At 43.0% G+C, this 13465-nt stretch overlaps 1 protein-coding gene across 1 annotated transcript in view; it reads right to left on the bottom strand.

Moving 5' to 3' along the window:
• Nucleotides 1-5646, bottom strand: part of JOSD1 (Josephin domain containing 1) — a 39610-nt gene extending 33964 nt beyond the window's left edge. The window contains exon 1 of the mRNA XM_089681982.1: nt 5541-5646. The gene's annotated coding sequence lies outside the window, so the exon portion shown is untranslated. The remainder of the gene's footprint in view (nt 1-5540) is intronic.
• Nucleotides 5647-13465: the final 7819 nt, after the last annotated feature.

The raw sequence follows: 13465 nt of genomic DNA, 5'->3' as shown, positions 1-13465 counted from the left end.
TGTTTTTTTTAAATAAATCAGGACAAATAGATTGGAACCCCAATTTAGTCCACTGGACAAGTAGTTTTTTGTTTTTTAATTTCCGCACCCCCGACTTTCCTGCTCATCAGCTATCCTTATAGATAGTGTATTTTATGTGTGGCCCAAGACCATTCTTCTTCCATTGTGGCCCAGGAAAGTCAAAAGGTTGGACACCCCTGCCCATATATATACCACCAAAATTTTTTCTTAGTTTTGGATAGAGTGGGAGTAGTTAGAACCCCTCTCAGGTTTTTGTTGCAATATGTGTCCCTGCTAGAGAGATTCACCCTCTCTCTATTTGTCCCGAGACAGAAAGTAATGGGAAAACTAAAATTATACAGTCATCACCAGAACCAGAGGTAAGGGTAAATCGTCAGATGAAGTCACTTGTTTAGTGACCACTAATTCCCACGTTTTCATGTTGTGTCCTCCGCACAGGAAAATATCCTTAATAGGAAACGGACAGCAAAAATTAAACTGATGGGTCTTAAGCAAGGAGTTTAGGTTTTGACCAAACCCATAGGGAAGCTATTGCTCCTGCCCACCAAAATTCAATCAACTGTGGCCATATTAGGTCAGCGATGTTGCGAGCATCCCCATCACTTTGGGTACGTGCAGCTGTTGGGTGGGGACTTCTCTGGCCTCAGTTGACTGGTCAGCAGTGGCAGCTTCTTTCCAGGTTCGGTCCAATCAAAGTTCGGACCAAACTCAAGCTTATCCCTAGTCTTAAACCTTCCCTATGATATTCAAAACTAAAAATAAACGTTTTAGCGATACATACAGTCTAAAATGATAATTAGTTAGTGGACAGATCCCTCACCTTAGCAGTCTGCATCATAAAAACACAAAATGTAGGACATATGGCACTGTGGTATGTACTAAAAAAACTGACTCCACAGAGAAAACCTAACCAATTCTAATGAGAAAATTCCTGCTAAGGGTTGCCTGCTGTTACTGAAGGAGGTCCATGGGCAAATTAGACATGGCTATAACATGTAAAAACAGTGGACCTGGACTCCACCAGTCTATCTTTTTAAGGTATAACAACTAAAGGCCAGTTCACACCATGCCCACACATGAATCGCACTGCAATGCTCTGTGCGTTCCTGTGTTATTCACACTGCATGCAAAATGCACTCCATTTATGATTTGCAGAGAGTGTCAATAATAAGTAATGAAACTCCAAATGCAGGTTGCAATAGCAGTGCGTTTGTTCACAATGTGTTCGTTGCAGTGCGTTTCAAAAAGCAGTACCATGCAATTCAGTGCGGGCCAGTGCAACACACTGCGTTTGGGGTGTTGTTAATGTGTTATTGACTCCTGCTGCAGATAGCAAATTGAGTGTGTTTTGCATGTGGTGTGAATCACACAGGAATGCAGAGTGCCTTCCAGTGGTATTCATAAGTGGGCACAGTGTGAACCAGCCCTTAGTCTTGGTTCACACCTATGCAGTTTGCTTTTGATTCGTTTTATAATGCTTTTTGCATTGTTTTGCATTTTTGCACGCGTGTTTTATGCCACGTTTTTTGTTTTCTTTAGCTTTTTTTTGTTAAAGTGATAATTTTTTTTTCTGTGTAGAACCCCCCTGCAAAATGCGGTAAAAACGCACTCCATTTGTTTTAGTAGCTTCTCCCCTGAAGCAAAAACACAGCCTTTTGCATTTAAGAAAGTCCCAGACCCTTTCGAAAAATACAGCAACTCAAAAAAAGCATAGATGTGAACATGTCCCATAGGAAACCATGTTAAATGGACTCTAGTGAGTTTCTGCAAAAAGCACTAAAAAAACGCATTGGCGTGAACCAGGTCTAAGCCCATTCAAAATGAATGGGCTGAAAATCGCACTGCACAGAGCAGCATGTGAATTTCACAAAAACACAGCATGTTTCTGTGCAATTCATGTGCAAGCATAGTGTGGACCGGCCCTCAAGAAATATATCCATTACTTAACAGAATTCATTTGGAAGCAGCACCTGAATCAAAAGTAAAGAAGAGCTGGGTAAAGTCAAAGAAAACTGCTCATCAATGAGAAATTTAGCCTGTAATTAAAAAAAAATTACTGACAAAAGGATTACAGCTACAGGTGCTCAGATACCCATTTTTGAGCTGTCTAGCCTTTACTGTCATCCCTGCAAGGAGAGGAGAGAGGAGAGAAAGCCACTTCACAGGTCTGGGGATTTGAAATCCCCACAACTTTCTCTCCTCTCCTTGCAGGGAAGACAGCTTTTCCTTCTGCGATATCTCTTTTGCAATAAAATGCAGCCCCCTTTCCCCCATGTTTGTGCCCTGTTGGGAGAAGGCGACCCAGGCACCCCTCCTCCAGGCGGACAGAATGAACTCACTGGCATCATCCAAGAACTGGTTCAGCTCCAGACAGTCCTCCAGCTCCTCCCCTCGCCTGCAGCCCAAAAAAAAAATGCACACGGTGGTGATAAGGAAATGTGTCCCCAGGGCCAGCTGGCATGTTCCCCGCACTCCACAGACACCTCACTCCAGGGCAGCAGCTTGTAGAGGACCAGTCTAAGAGGAGGCTCAGGGACCGCCAATACTGCTGAGCTCTGGTGGAATTTGGGACCACCACTGCCACTTCACAGGTCTGGGGATTTGAATCCCTCCAATTTTCTCTTCTCTCAGTACAGGGATAACAGTACAGCTTTTGATTAGTCAGTACCGTCACGGTGCTGACCACTCAGCAGCTGTCTAGCCCGTACTGTCATCCCTGCAAGGAAAGGAGAAAAAGCCGCTGGGATTTCAAATCCCCAGACCTGTGAAGCAGCTTTCTCTCCTCCTTCTGAGACAGCATGGGTTTGGTGCAGGGTGGCTTCCCGCACCACTTCTGTGTGAACGCAGGCTATGACAAGCCTGGGTTCACACAGAAGCAATAGGGGAACCGCATGAGATTTAGACAGGATTTCACAGCATTCCTGTTTTAATTGCATGCTATTCTTTGGGGTGCAATCTGGGTCCAACAAATTCTGAAGATAAAGCTGTGCGCAATTTAAAAGATCTCAGAAAAAAATACTGTAGGGATCTCAAAAAACATGTCCGGTGCTTTGGCACCTGGAAGGTGCTGAAGACAGCTCACATCTGAGCGATTTGAAACACATTTCTAGAAGCTCTTCAACATTTAATGTGAAGATTTCTACTATGTCCATTTGTGCCTGTTCACACCTGAGCATGTCAATTGAAGCTCTTGGCTCGAAAAAGTACAGGAGGTCCTAGGGCAGTGTTCTTAAAGTATATGTAAACCCTCACCTTGTAAAACAACCCATTTAGTTTAAAATAGAAATGAAAGGCAAAACATTTGTGTACAGATACAGAAAAAAAACAACACACATTATTAACACTGCCCACGGCACACTGGCTGTGCTCCCATGCCCAAGAGAACAAGATACTTTTTCATACAAGTACCTGGTACAGCAGACACATATCAGGAATAGGACATGTTGGGTTTACATATTCTTTAACCACTTGCCCTCCAGAGGATTTACCCCCCTTCATGACCAGGCAATTTTTTGCGATAAGGCACTGTGTTACTTTAACTGACAATTGAGTGGTCGTGCAACGCTGCACCCAAATGAAATTTGTGTCCTTTTTTCCCACAAATAGAGCTTTCTCTCGGTGGTATTTGATCACCTGTGCGTTTTTTTTTCCTTGTGCTATAAAAACACACAAAAAAAAAAGACAATTTTGAAAAAAAAAACAATATTTTTTTTACTTCTTGCTATGAAACATCCAGTAAAAAAATTTGAAAAATCTAATTTCTTCAGAAATTTAGGCCAAAATCTATTCTGCTACATGTCTGTTAGAAAAAAAATCCCAATACGTGTAAATTAATTGGTTTACATGAAAGTTATAGCGTCTACAAATGGCGGTATATATATATATATATATATATATATATTCTGGAATTTTTATTTATTTAATTTTTTGCAAGTAATAGTGGCGATCAACGACTTATTTCAGGACTACAGCAGGCATTTCGACACTGGGGAGGGGGGGAACTGACTGTTACTAATATCCCCAGTGACACTAATACAGTGATCAGTGCTAATAGAAAGCACTGCCACTGTACTAATGACAATGGGCAGGAAGGGGTTAACATCTAGGACGATCAAAGGGTTAACAGTGTGCTGTGTTATGTTTTACATAGTGTGCTGTGTGTGTTTTACTATGTAGAAAAGCTGCTTTGTATTTCTCTGCTATGCAGAGCAATACAAAGCAGCCTGTTAGTGCTGACAGGAGAGAGATCTGTGTTGTTTACACGCAGACATTTCCCCTGTCAGCTCTGCCAACGAACACGGATTCTCGGCCGGGAACTAGTGATTGACATGCCGAGGAGCCAATAGCGGCACAGGTAGAGAGCACCCTACCTGGAGATGCAAAATCACACACACACATATATATATATATATATATATATATATATATATATATATGTGTGATTTTGTGCATCCCTGCCACCCTGTAGCAGTACCTCTGCTATAGGGCAGTTGGGATGTGGTTAACTCAAAAAAGGACCTTTAATGGCTCTTGGTCTCCTCCAAATTCATTTTTGTTTGTTACTGTGATGCTGTGATCTGACTTACTGTTAGAGGGTGGCCATGTTTGTGCTTCGTGGTCCCACTGTATAAAGAAATGTGGTCATCCTCTTGTTTACTCCCAAGATGGACCATGCAGTGGTCTCCAAACTGCTTGCCTTTACCCAACCCTTGGAGCACTAACTGAGGCACAATCCCTTCCACTGACACCAAAGACAGGACACTATGCCTCCCACTGACACCAATTATGTAATTTTTTTTTTACTCCCATTGAATAACACAGCCCATGGCATTTTCTACTCCCACTGGCCACACTCCGGCCCCCCTAAAGTTTGTAGAGCAGTAAACTGGCCCTTTGTTTCAAAGGTTTGGGAGACCCTTGGACGGCGCTTGCAGTGTGCACAGAGTGGTGCACGTGACTGCAACTAACCTGCACTGTTCCTTACAAATAGAACTGAGGGGGGAAAATGAGAGGTTCAGGAGCTTACGGAGCACTTTACAAGGAGGAAGAAAAACGCTGTTAGAAATGATTTAATGAAAATAGATTACAAAGCCATTAATGGATTGTTTTTGTGGAGTTGCAGGTTTAGTGTCACTTTAAAGTGAACTCTTTAGACTTATGGGTGCACATGCCTCAAACACAAATCACAATCAGCAAAACAAAACCCATCTCTAGAAAGTTCTCTGAGAGAGGACTCCTACCCAGAGCACCAAGGAGACCCCTTTCCAGGGGAAGAGGGACAGAAGCAGGGACAGCCTCTACAACTACTGGAAGAGGACACAAGCAGGCCCCATGGCTGACCGAACACTCACACCGGTATTTCCAGACCCCCCTGGCCCGTACTGTGCTTAGACCTGACTGCAAGTTAGGAGGAGTATATGGCCTGCTGGGAATATGCCACCCTCAGTCTGAGAGCACAGGTCTCCATTGACCATCAGGGAGGTGTGCGGACCTCCCCCTCCATCTACAGCACACATTACCTGATTCCACAGCTCCGAGGACAACGAACACTTCACATCCTTCCTCCTCTCCACAGACCACTTACACCCGCTCTCCCCCCCCCAACGTTTCGCCAGCTCCGTGACGTCACGGCTCCTAACACTTTACTAGCACCAACCCAATGTCTCCGATTCTTTTCGCTGATTGGAGAGCATGTAGCTTCCCGTGCATTCCAAACCTCGGCTGAGATTTGCTCTGTGATTGGTGGATTAGTTCCTGTATGGGTGGAGTTGAAGACTTGACTAAGATCTTGGAACGCAAAACTTCCGCATTCGTCAGACTTCTCCCTGTTCATTGAGAGTTTGGTTGTTCTGGTGATGCTTGGAAGAGTTTCTTCAGCTTCCTTTCTATTATACATTAAAATTAGAAATACATTTCCTAGAAAATCAATTACGATCCTAACAGAGTGTCTAGTACATGTACAGTGGATCTTACATCTAGAAGCGGGGTTTTCCTGTTTCTGAGCACTGGCTTGATTTTAGGACCCGTTGATGCTGCTGTGCACATGAACACACAGAAGGGGAAAAAAAATAAAAATAAAAAAAAATAAAATATATATATATATATATATATATATATAAATCTTCAATACCGGGCAATTTTACACCTTCCTGCTCAGGCCATTTTTCAGGTTTCAGCGCTCTCACACTTTGAATGACAATTGCGCGGTCATACAACATTGTACCCAAACAAAAATGTTATCATTTTCTTCACACAACCAGAGCTTTCTTTTGGTGGTATTTAATCACCACTGGGGTTTTTATTTTTTGTTAAATTAACGAAAAAAGACCGAAAATTTTGAAAAAAAACCCACGTTTTTCTTTGTTTTTGTTATAAAAGTTTGCAAATAAATAATTGTTCTTCATAAATTTAGGCCAAGATGTATTCTACTACATGTCTTTGGTGAAAATAACCCAAATTAGGATGTATTTTTTAGTTTGTAGGAAAATTATAAAGTTCACAAACTATGGGATATATCTGAATATTGATCAATCCTGATGTACTGACAGCTAATCTAATTTCTTGAGGTCCAAGAATGTCAGAACAGTATAGATATCCACCAAATGACCCCTTTTTGCAAAGTAGACAGTCCGACATATTTCATAAGAGGCATGGCGAGTTTTTTGAAGTTGTAATTTTTTTGTCATAATTTTTCGGAAAATTAAAAAATGAAAAAAATTATTTTCACTATTTTTTTTTACATACTGTTACCAGTGCAGTACAGCGTCATCATATAACTGGCATGGCGGTGATCAGGGACACTGACTGGTGACAGTATGAAAAAAAAAATATATAATTTTTTTTTATTATTTTTTTTTTTATTACATTTTTTTTCTTTTTTTTAAGATTTTTTTTCATATTTCACTATGACCAAAGTAGTACAATGTTACCATAGTAACATTGTACTACTTTGGGGAAGAATCCATGCCTTTTTTAACCGCTTCCCACCTGGCCACTGCACATAAACGGCCTGGTGGGAGCTTCGCCATTCTGAGTGGACGTTCATGAACGTCCTTCAGAATTTGCGCGCACACGCGTGCCCTCGTAGCCATGCAGCTGCGCTCTCTCGCTGTGCCTGTGTCCCTTGGACACAGTGCAACACCGCTCTGCAGAAGGGCCCTCTGATTGGCCCTTCTGATCACATGACGGCTGTGTCCAATCACAGCCATCATGTGATGTCAACAAAGCTGCCATTCAGTTGAACGGCTCTGCCTCTCCTTACACAGAGCCTGTAAGTGAGGAGAAGCAGAGCCAATCTGTGAGTAACACAAGCACATTGCCCACACATCACCCTGTCACAGTACCAGTGATCCACATCTGCCACAGTACCAGTGATCCACATCTGTCACAGTACCAGTGATCCACATCTGTCCCCGTGCCAGTGATCCACATCTGTCACAGTGCCAGTGATCCACATCTGTCACAGTGTCAGTGATCCCCATTTGTCACAGTACCAGTGATCCACATCTGTCACAGTACCAGTGATCCACTTCTGATTCACATTTGTCACAGTGCCAGTGATCCACATCTGTCACAGTGCCAGTGATCCACATCTGTGATTCACATCTGTCACAGTGCCAGTGATCCACATCTGTTACAGTACCCGTGATCCACATCTGTCACAGTACCAGTGATCTACATCTGTTATCCACGTATGTTACAGTGACAGTGATCCACATCTGTCACAGTACCCGTGAGCCACATCTGTCACAGTGCCAGTGATCTACATCTGTCACCATACCCATGATCCAAATCTGTCATCGTACCTGTGATCCACATCTGTCACCATACCCGTGATCCACATCTGTCACAGTACCCGTGATCCACATCTGTCACAGTACCCGTGATCCACATCGGATACAGTGCCAATGATCCACATCTGTCACAGTACCTGTAAGCCACATCTGTATCTGTCACAGTGCCAGTGATCTACATCTGTCACAGTACCCGTGATCCACATCTGTCCCAGTACCAGTGATCCACATCAGTGATTCACATCTGTTACAGTGCCAGTGATCCACATCTGTCACAGTACCCTTGATCCACATCTGTCACAGTACCCGTGATCCATATCTGTGATCCACATCTGTTACAGTGCCAGTGATCCACATCTGTCACCGTACCCGTGATCCACATTTGTCACAGTACCCGTTATTCACATCTGTCACAGTACCAGTGATCCACATTTGTCACAGTGCCAGTGATCCACATCTATCATTGTACCCGTGATCCACATCTGTGATCCACATCTGTCACAGTGCCAGTGATCCACATCTGTCACAGTACCCGTGATCCACATCTGTCACCGTACCCGTGATCCACATCTGTCACAGTACCCATGATCCACATCTGTGATCCACATCTGTCACAGTACCCGTGATCCACATCTGTCACAGTACCCGTGATCCACATCTGTCACAGTGCCAGTGATCCACATCTATCACAGTACCAGTGATCCACATCTGTCACAGTACCAGTGATCCACAACTGTCACACAGTATCAGTGATCCACATCCATCACGGTGTACCAGTGGTCATCCACATCTGTACCAGTGATCCACATCTGTCACAGTGTACTAGTGTAAAAGTCACATCTGCACCAGTGATCCACATCTGTCACAGTGTACCAGTGCTCATCCACGTCTGTATCAGTGATCAACATCTGTCACGGCCTACCAGGGTCAAATCCACATCTGTCACAGTTTACCAGTGCTCAATATCTGTCACAGTGTACCAGTGTCAAATCAACATCTGTATCAGTGATAAACATCTGTACCAGTGAACATCAAAATGTCTAAAAAATTATACACCAGCAAGGAGGCTTTCCAGATACTGAGAATGATGGACGAGAGTAGAGGGGAACTCTCTTTGTCAGACTCAGATTCTGATTATGAGCCAACTGAAAGCAGTGGGTCAGCAACGGATTCTGAGGAGGAGAGAGTCCAAACAAAGAGGTTCAGGATATCTGAGGAGGAGCAGGCATCCATCAGTAGCACAGTGGTGAATACAAGCAGCGCAGCACTACCAGAAGATAGGCAGGCATCCAAGGGTAATTCCATTGTTCTGGTGCTCCAGGGCCTTAAAAATTGTGATAGTCAGGAAATTAGATGTGTAATTTATGCCTCCAGAACGCCTGTATGTGGCAGGGCTGTAGAAAAGTCTTACACATGTGGTATCCCCATACTCAGGAGGAGGAGTAGAATGTGTTTTGGGGTGAAGCTGCAAGTATGCATATGCTGTGTGAGAGCAATAACTTGTTAATATAACAGTTGTGTGAAAAAAACACATTTTATTTACTTTCTTCATTTTCCAAAGAATTGTTGGAAAAAAATTACATGTTCAAAAAACTCAACATGCATCCTAATAAATACCTTGGAATGTCTACTTTCCAAAACAGGGTCATTTGGGGGGTATTTGTACCGTCCTTGCTTGTAAGTGTCTCAAGAAATGAGATAGGCCGTCAGTACATCAGGTTTGATCAGGTGTGTTCAATTTTCAATGATTGGTACCATAGCTTATAGACTCTATAACTTCCACACAGACCAACTAGTACACACCGATTGGGATTATTTTTACCAAAGCAATGTAGCAGTATACATTTTGGCCCAAATTTAAGAAGAAAAATTACTTATTTGAAAAATGTTATAATAGAAATGAAGAAAAATGTGGGTTTTTTTTTTTGGTCTTTTTTTATTTACAGCTAAAAAAATAAAAAACCCAGTGCTAATTAAATACCACGAAAAGAAAGCTCTATTTTTGTGAAAAAAAAGGACAAAATTCCATTTGGGTACAGTGTTGCATGCCTGAGTAATTATCATTCAAAGTGTGAAAGCGCTGAATGCTGAAAATTGGTCTGGGCAGGAAGACGGTAAAAGTGTTCAGTATTGAGGTGGTTAAAACAATTTACTGAGCTGGCCAAAACCAGCTCTTGAGGGAGTCCATTCCACATTTTCACAGCTTTTACTCTGAAGAAGCCTTTCCATATTTGGAGATTAAATCTCATTTCCTCCAGATATAAAGAGTGCCCCCTTGTCCTCTGTGATGACCTTAAGGTGAATAACTCTACACCGAGTTCACTATATGAAGCACTTATTTATTTATACATGTTGATCATATCCCCCCTTAATCTCCTCTTCCCAAGTAAGAAAAAATTCAGTCTGTCTAATCTTTCCTCATAGCTGAGCTTCTCTATGCCTCTTATCAGTTTGGTTGCCCTTCTCTGTACTTTCTCCAATCCCCCAATGTTTTTTTTGTGAATTGGTGCCCAGAAAAGATCTCTCTCTCTTTTTATTTTTTTCAAAATAACAAGCATGTCTTACTTATCTGTTCTGTGTAGTGGTTTTGCACAGAGCAGCCCCGATCCCCCTCTTCCCGGGTCCCCCGGCCGGCACTCCTGGACCCTCCTCCCTGCTGAGTGCCCTCATAGAAAGCGGCTTGCTATGAGGGCAATTGTGTGTGCTTGCTCCTGAGCCACTAACACACACAGCGCTTCCCTGACCCCCTCTCACTCCTCACTGACTGTGACTGACAGCAGCAGGAACCAATGGCTGGGACAATCGCTGCTCTCTTGAACATCAAGCTCTATCTGCTGATGATAAAAGGTATTTAGCAGTTTATATTTACTGAAATAGTTGCATTTCCATGTTGTGTGTACTGTGGAAGACAAGATATATTGAATGCAGGGTCCTGGGTTTAGTAACACTTTAACCTTTCAGTGGTCATAATGTTGTGGCTGATATATAATTGTTTTAGATATATTGTTTTAATGGTGCTTATGTTGATAGCTGGCCTGCACTGCAGTATGATTCAAAAAATGCTGACATTCTAATGGTCCTTCTGAAATGACTGGATGAGCTTAATGGGCTAAATTTACCTTTCCTTTTAGGCAAAGGCCTATGCAGACAAGAGTCCTCTGTAATTTAAAACACACTGGGGAGAATTTACTAAAACCAAATCTGCTGTGCATGGCGACCAATCAGCTTCAAGCATTCATTTTTAAAGCTTAAAGAAGATCTTTTATCCTTTTGTTTAATCTGGTGTTCCAGCCAGCGATTCTGATATTTTTCAATCTCCTTTAAAGTGGAAATTTATTAAAAAAAATTAAGTTCTGCTAGATCACTTCAGGTGGCCTCTTATGCAGGTATAGCTACGTAAAACATTACAAATCAGTTTCTATACTGTTTAAAATCTAGTAATACACTGTCTCAACCTGCTCTGCACATGTTCAGTTGCTCTACATTTTTAGGCACTGCTGAATCTGTAGAGGCCAATCTGCTGACAGCCTTGAATTTGAATTAAACCCTCCAATACTCTACAGCCAAGAAAGCTGCTTCTGTTTGATCTGCAACTACATATGTGATCAGTTATGACAGCTTTTCTCAACCGGGGTGCCACCAGAGGTCTTTAGGGGTGCCGTGGTGTCCTGGCAGATAAAGGCTGTCAGTTGAGCCCAAACTCCCGATCCCCAGCCGCACTGTACATGGGCACTAGGAGCCATCAGACTGCTAAGCAAAGTGAAAGCAAAGGGAAGGGGAGTGTTTCCTGTGCTCTCTGTCTCCCCCTAGAGTTCAGTACCCAGCTGTGTGAGCGAAGGTAATGTACTGTAACTTTTCATAGGGTTGTATACATGTGTTTGTGTGTGTCCGTGTGCACATGTGTCTGTGTTTGTACATGTGTCTGTATGTGTGTGTGTGTATATGTACATGTGTCTGTGTACATGTACATGTGTGTGTGTACATGTGTGTGTATGTGTACATGCATTTGTATGTGTGTGTTTTAATGTGTGTGTTTGTTTTTATGTGTGTGTATGTATGTTACTTAATCCTGACCCCCTATTCCTGTCCTTTCAGAACTGCTTTTTTAGGACTTGTTCATAATAGCAGCAAGGTCTGCTGCGCCTCTGAAAAGCAATCCATGCTCGGATCACTTTTCAGAGGCATTTGACAGGTGGTAAAGAGGAAATATGTTGCCTCCTCACCACCTGTTTTAACCCTGTACAAAGCAGCATCACCATACCACAACCCCATGCAATGCACACACAGTTGCGGGGTAGTTGTAGTTCAACCCCATTCACTTGGAGGTATACTTCCAGCTGCGGCCACAGCATGTGTATACCCCCAGCTGCTGCTTCTGCAGCTAAAGGGGGAGCAGTTAGGGGCCCCCCAACCTCACAGGTAAACAAGCCCTTGGTTTACATCTGTGTGACTGTGTGTAGGCCAGCCCATTCATTTCAATGGCTCTTTTTAAAACTGAACCACACCGAAAACACCCTGGGTACTTAGGTACCCCTAAAGAGCAGAGCATTTGTCTACGTGTAAGGAATGAGCATGATTTTACGTGCATTCTGCGACACTCAGTAATGTGAACCAAGCCTTGGACAGGGGTGCCTTGTGACTGAAAATACTTTTCAAGGGTGCCCTGACTGGAAAAATGTTGAGAAACACTGAGCTATGACACGAACCATTTCATGGTATGAGAGTTTGGCTGAGAGCACAAGTAAATGTGACAGCTAGCAAACCCAGCATTCCAGGAATGTTTTTGAAAGCATTAACTTGATAGGTTTAGTTCCGCTTTATGATTTACTTCTGTTCAGGGGCTTTGGGCTTCAGGAAAATGGCAGCCTCCAGCAAGAATAAAGAGGAACAATGCTGGAGGCAATTTACAGCACACACTATTTTTTTTAGCATAATTATTCATGTGCAATGTATGTTCTTTGCTAAAGGACATTTTTGTTGTTATGGGTAAAGTTCCACTTTAACAGAACAAGCTGTCTAGGAAAAGTGGCAGTTAGAAGGTAGATACAAACAATTTAAAGCAGAAATAAACCCATAAATTTAATGGTTTAAATCAGTGTTCTCCAAACTGCGGTCTGTGGGCCCAATGTGGCCCTTTGGGGTACTGTTCCTCCCACTGATATGAGGCAATATTCCTCTCACTGACACCAATAATGGGTTACCATTCCTCCCACAAAGACCAACAATGGGGCACTATTCCTCTCACTGATGCCAATGTTTGGGCACTATTCCTCCCACTGACACCAACAATGGGGCACTATTCCTCCCACTGACACGAACAATGGGGCACTATTCCTTCCACTGACACTAACAATGGGGTACTATTCCTCCCACTGAAATCAACATAGGGCACTACTCCTCCCACTGGAATCAACAATAATGCACTATTCTTCCCACTGACACCAATGTCGGGGCACTATCCCTCCCACTGATATCAATGATGGGGCACTATTCCTCCCACTGGCACCAACGATGGGGCACTATTCCTCCCACTGAAACCAACGATGGGGCACTACTTATCCCGTTGACACCAACAATGGGGCACTATTCCTCCCACTGAAAACAACGATGGGGCACTACTCATCCTGTTGACACCAACAATGGGGCACTAT

This window comes from Staurois parvus, unplaced genomic scaffold (genome assembly GCF_062004578.1).
Source record: "Staurois parvus isolate SC_StPar_1 unplaced genomic scaffold, SC_StPar_1.0 ptg000282l, whole genome shotgun sequence".
Taxonomy (NCBI): domain Eukaryota; kingdom Metazoa; phylum Chordata; class Amphibia; order Anura; family Ranidae; genus Staurois; species Staurois parvus.
The sequence above is the reverse complement of the archived record's forward strand: the minus strand, read 5'-3'. Positions and strand labels throughout refer to the sequence as shown.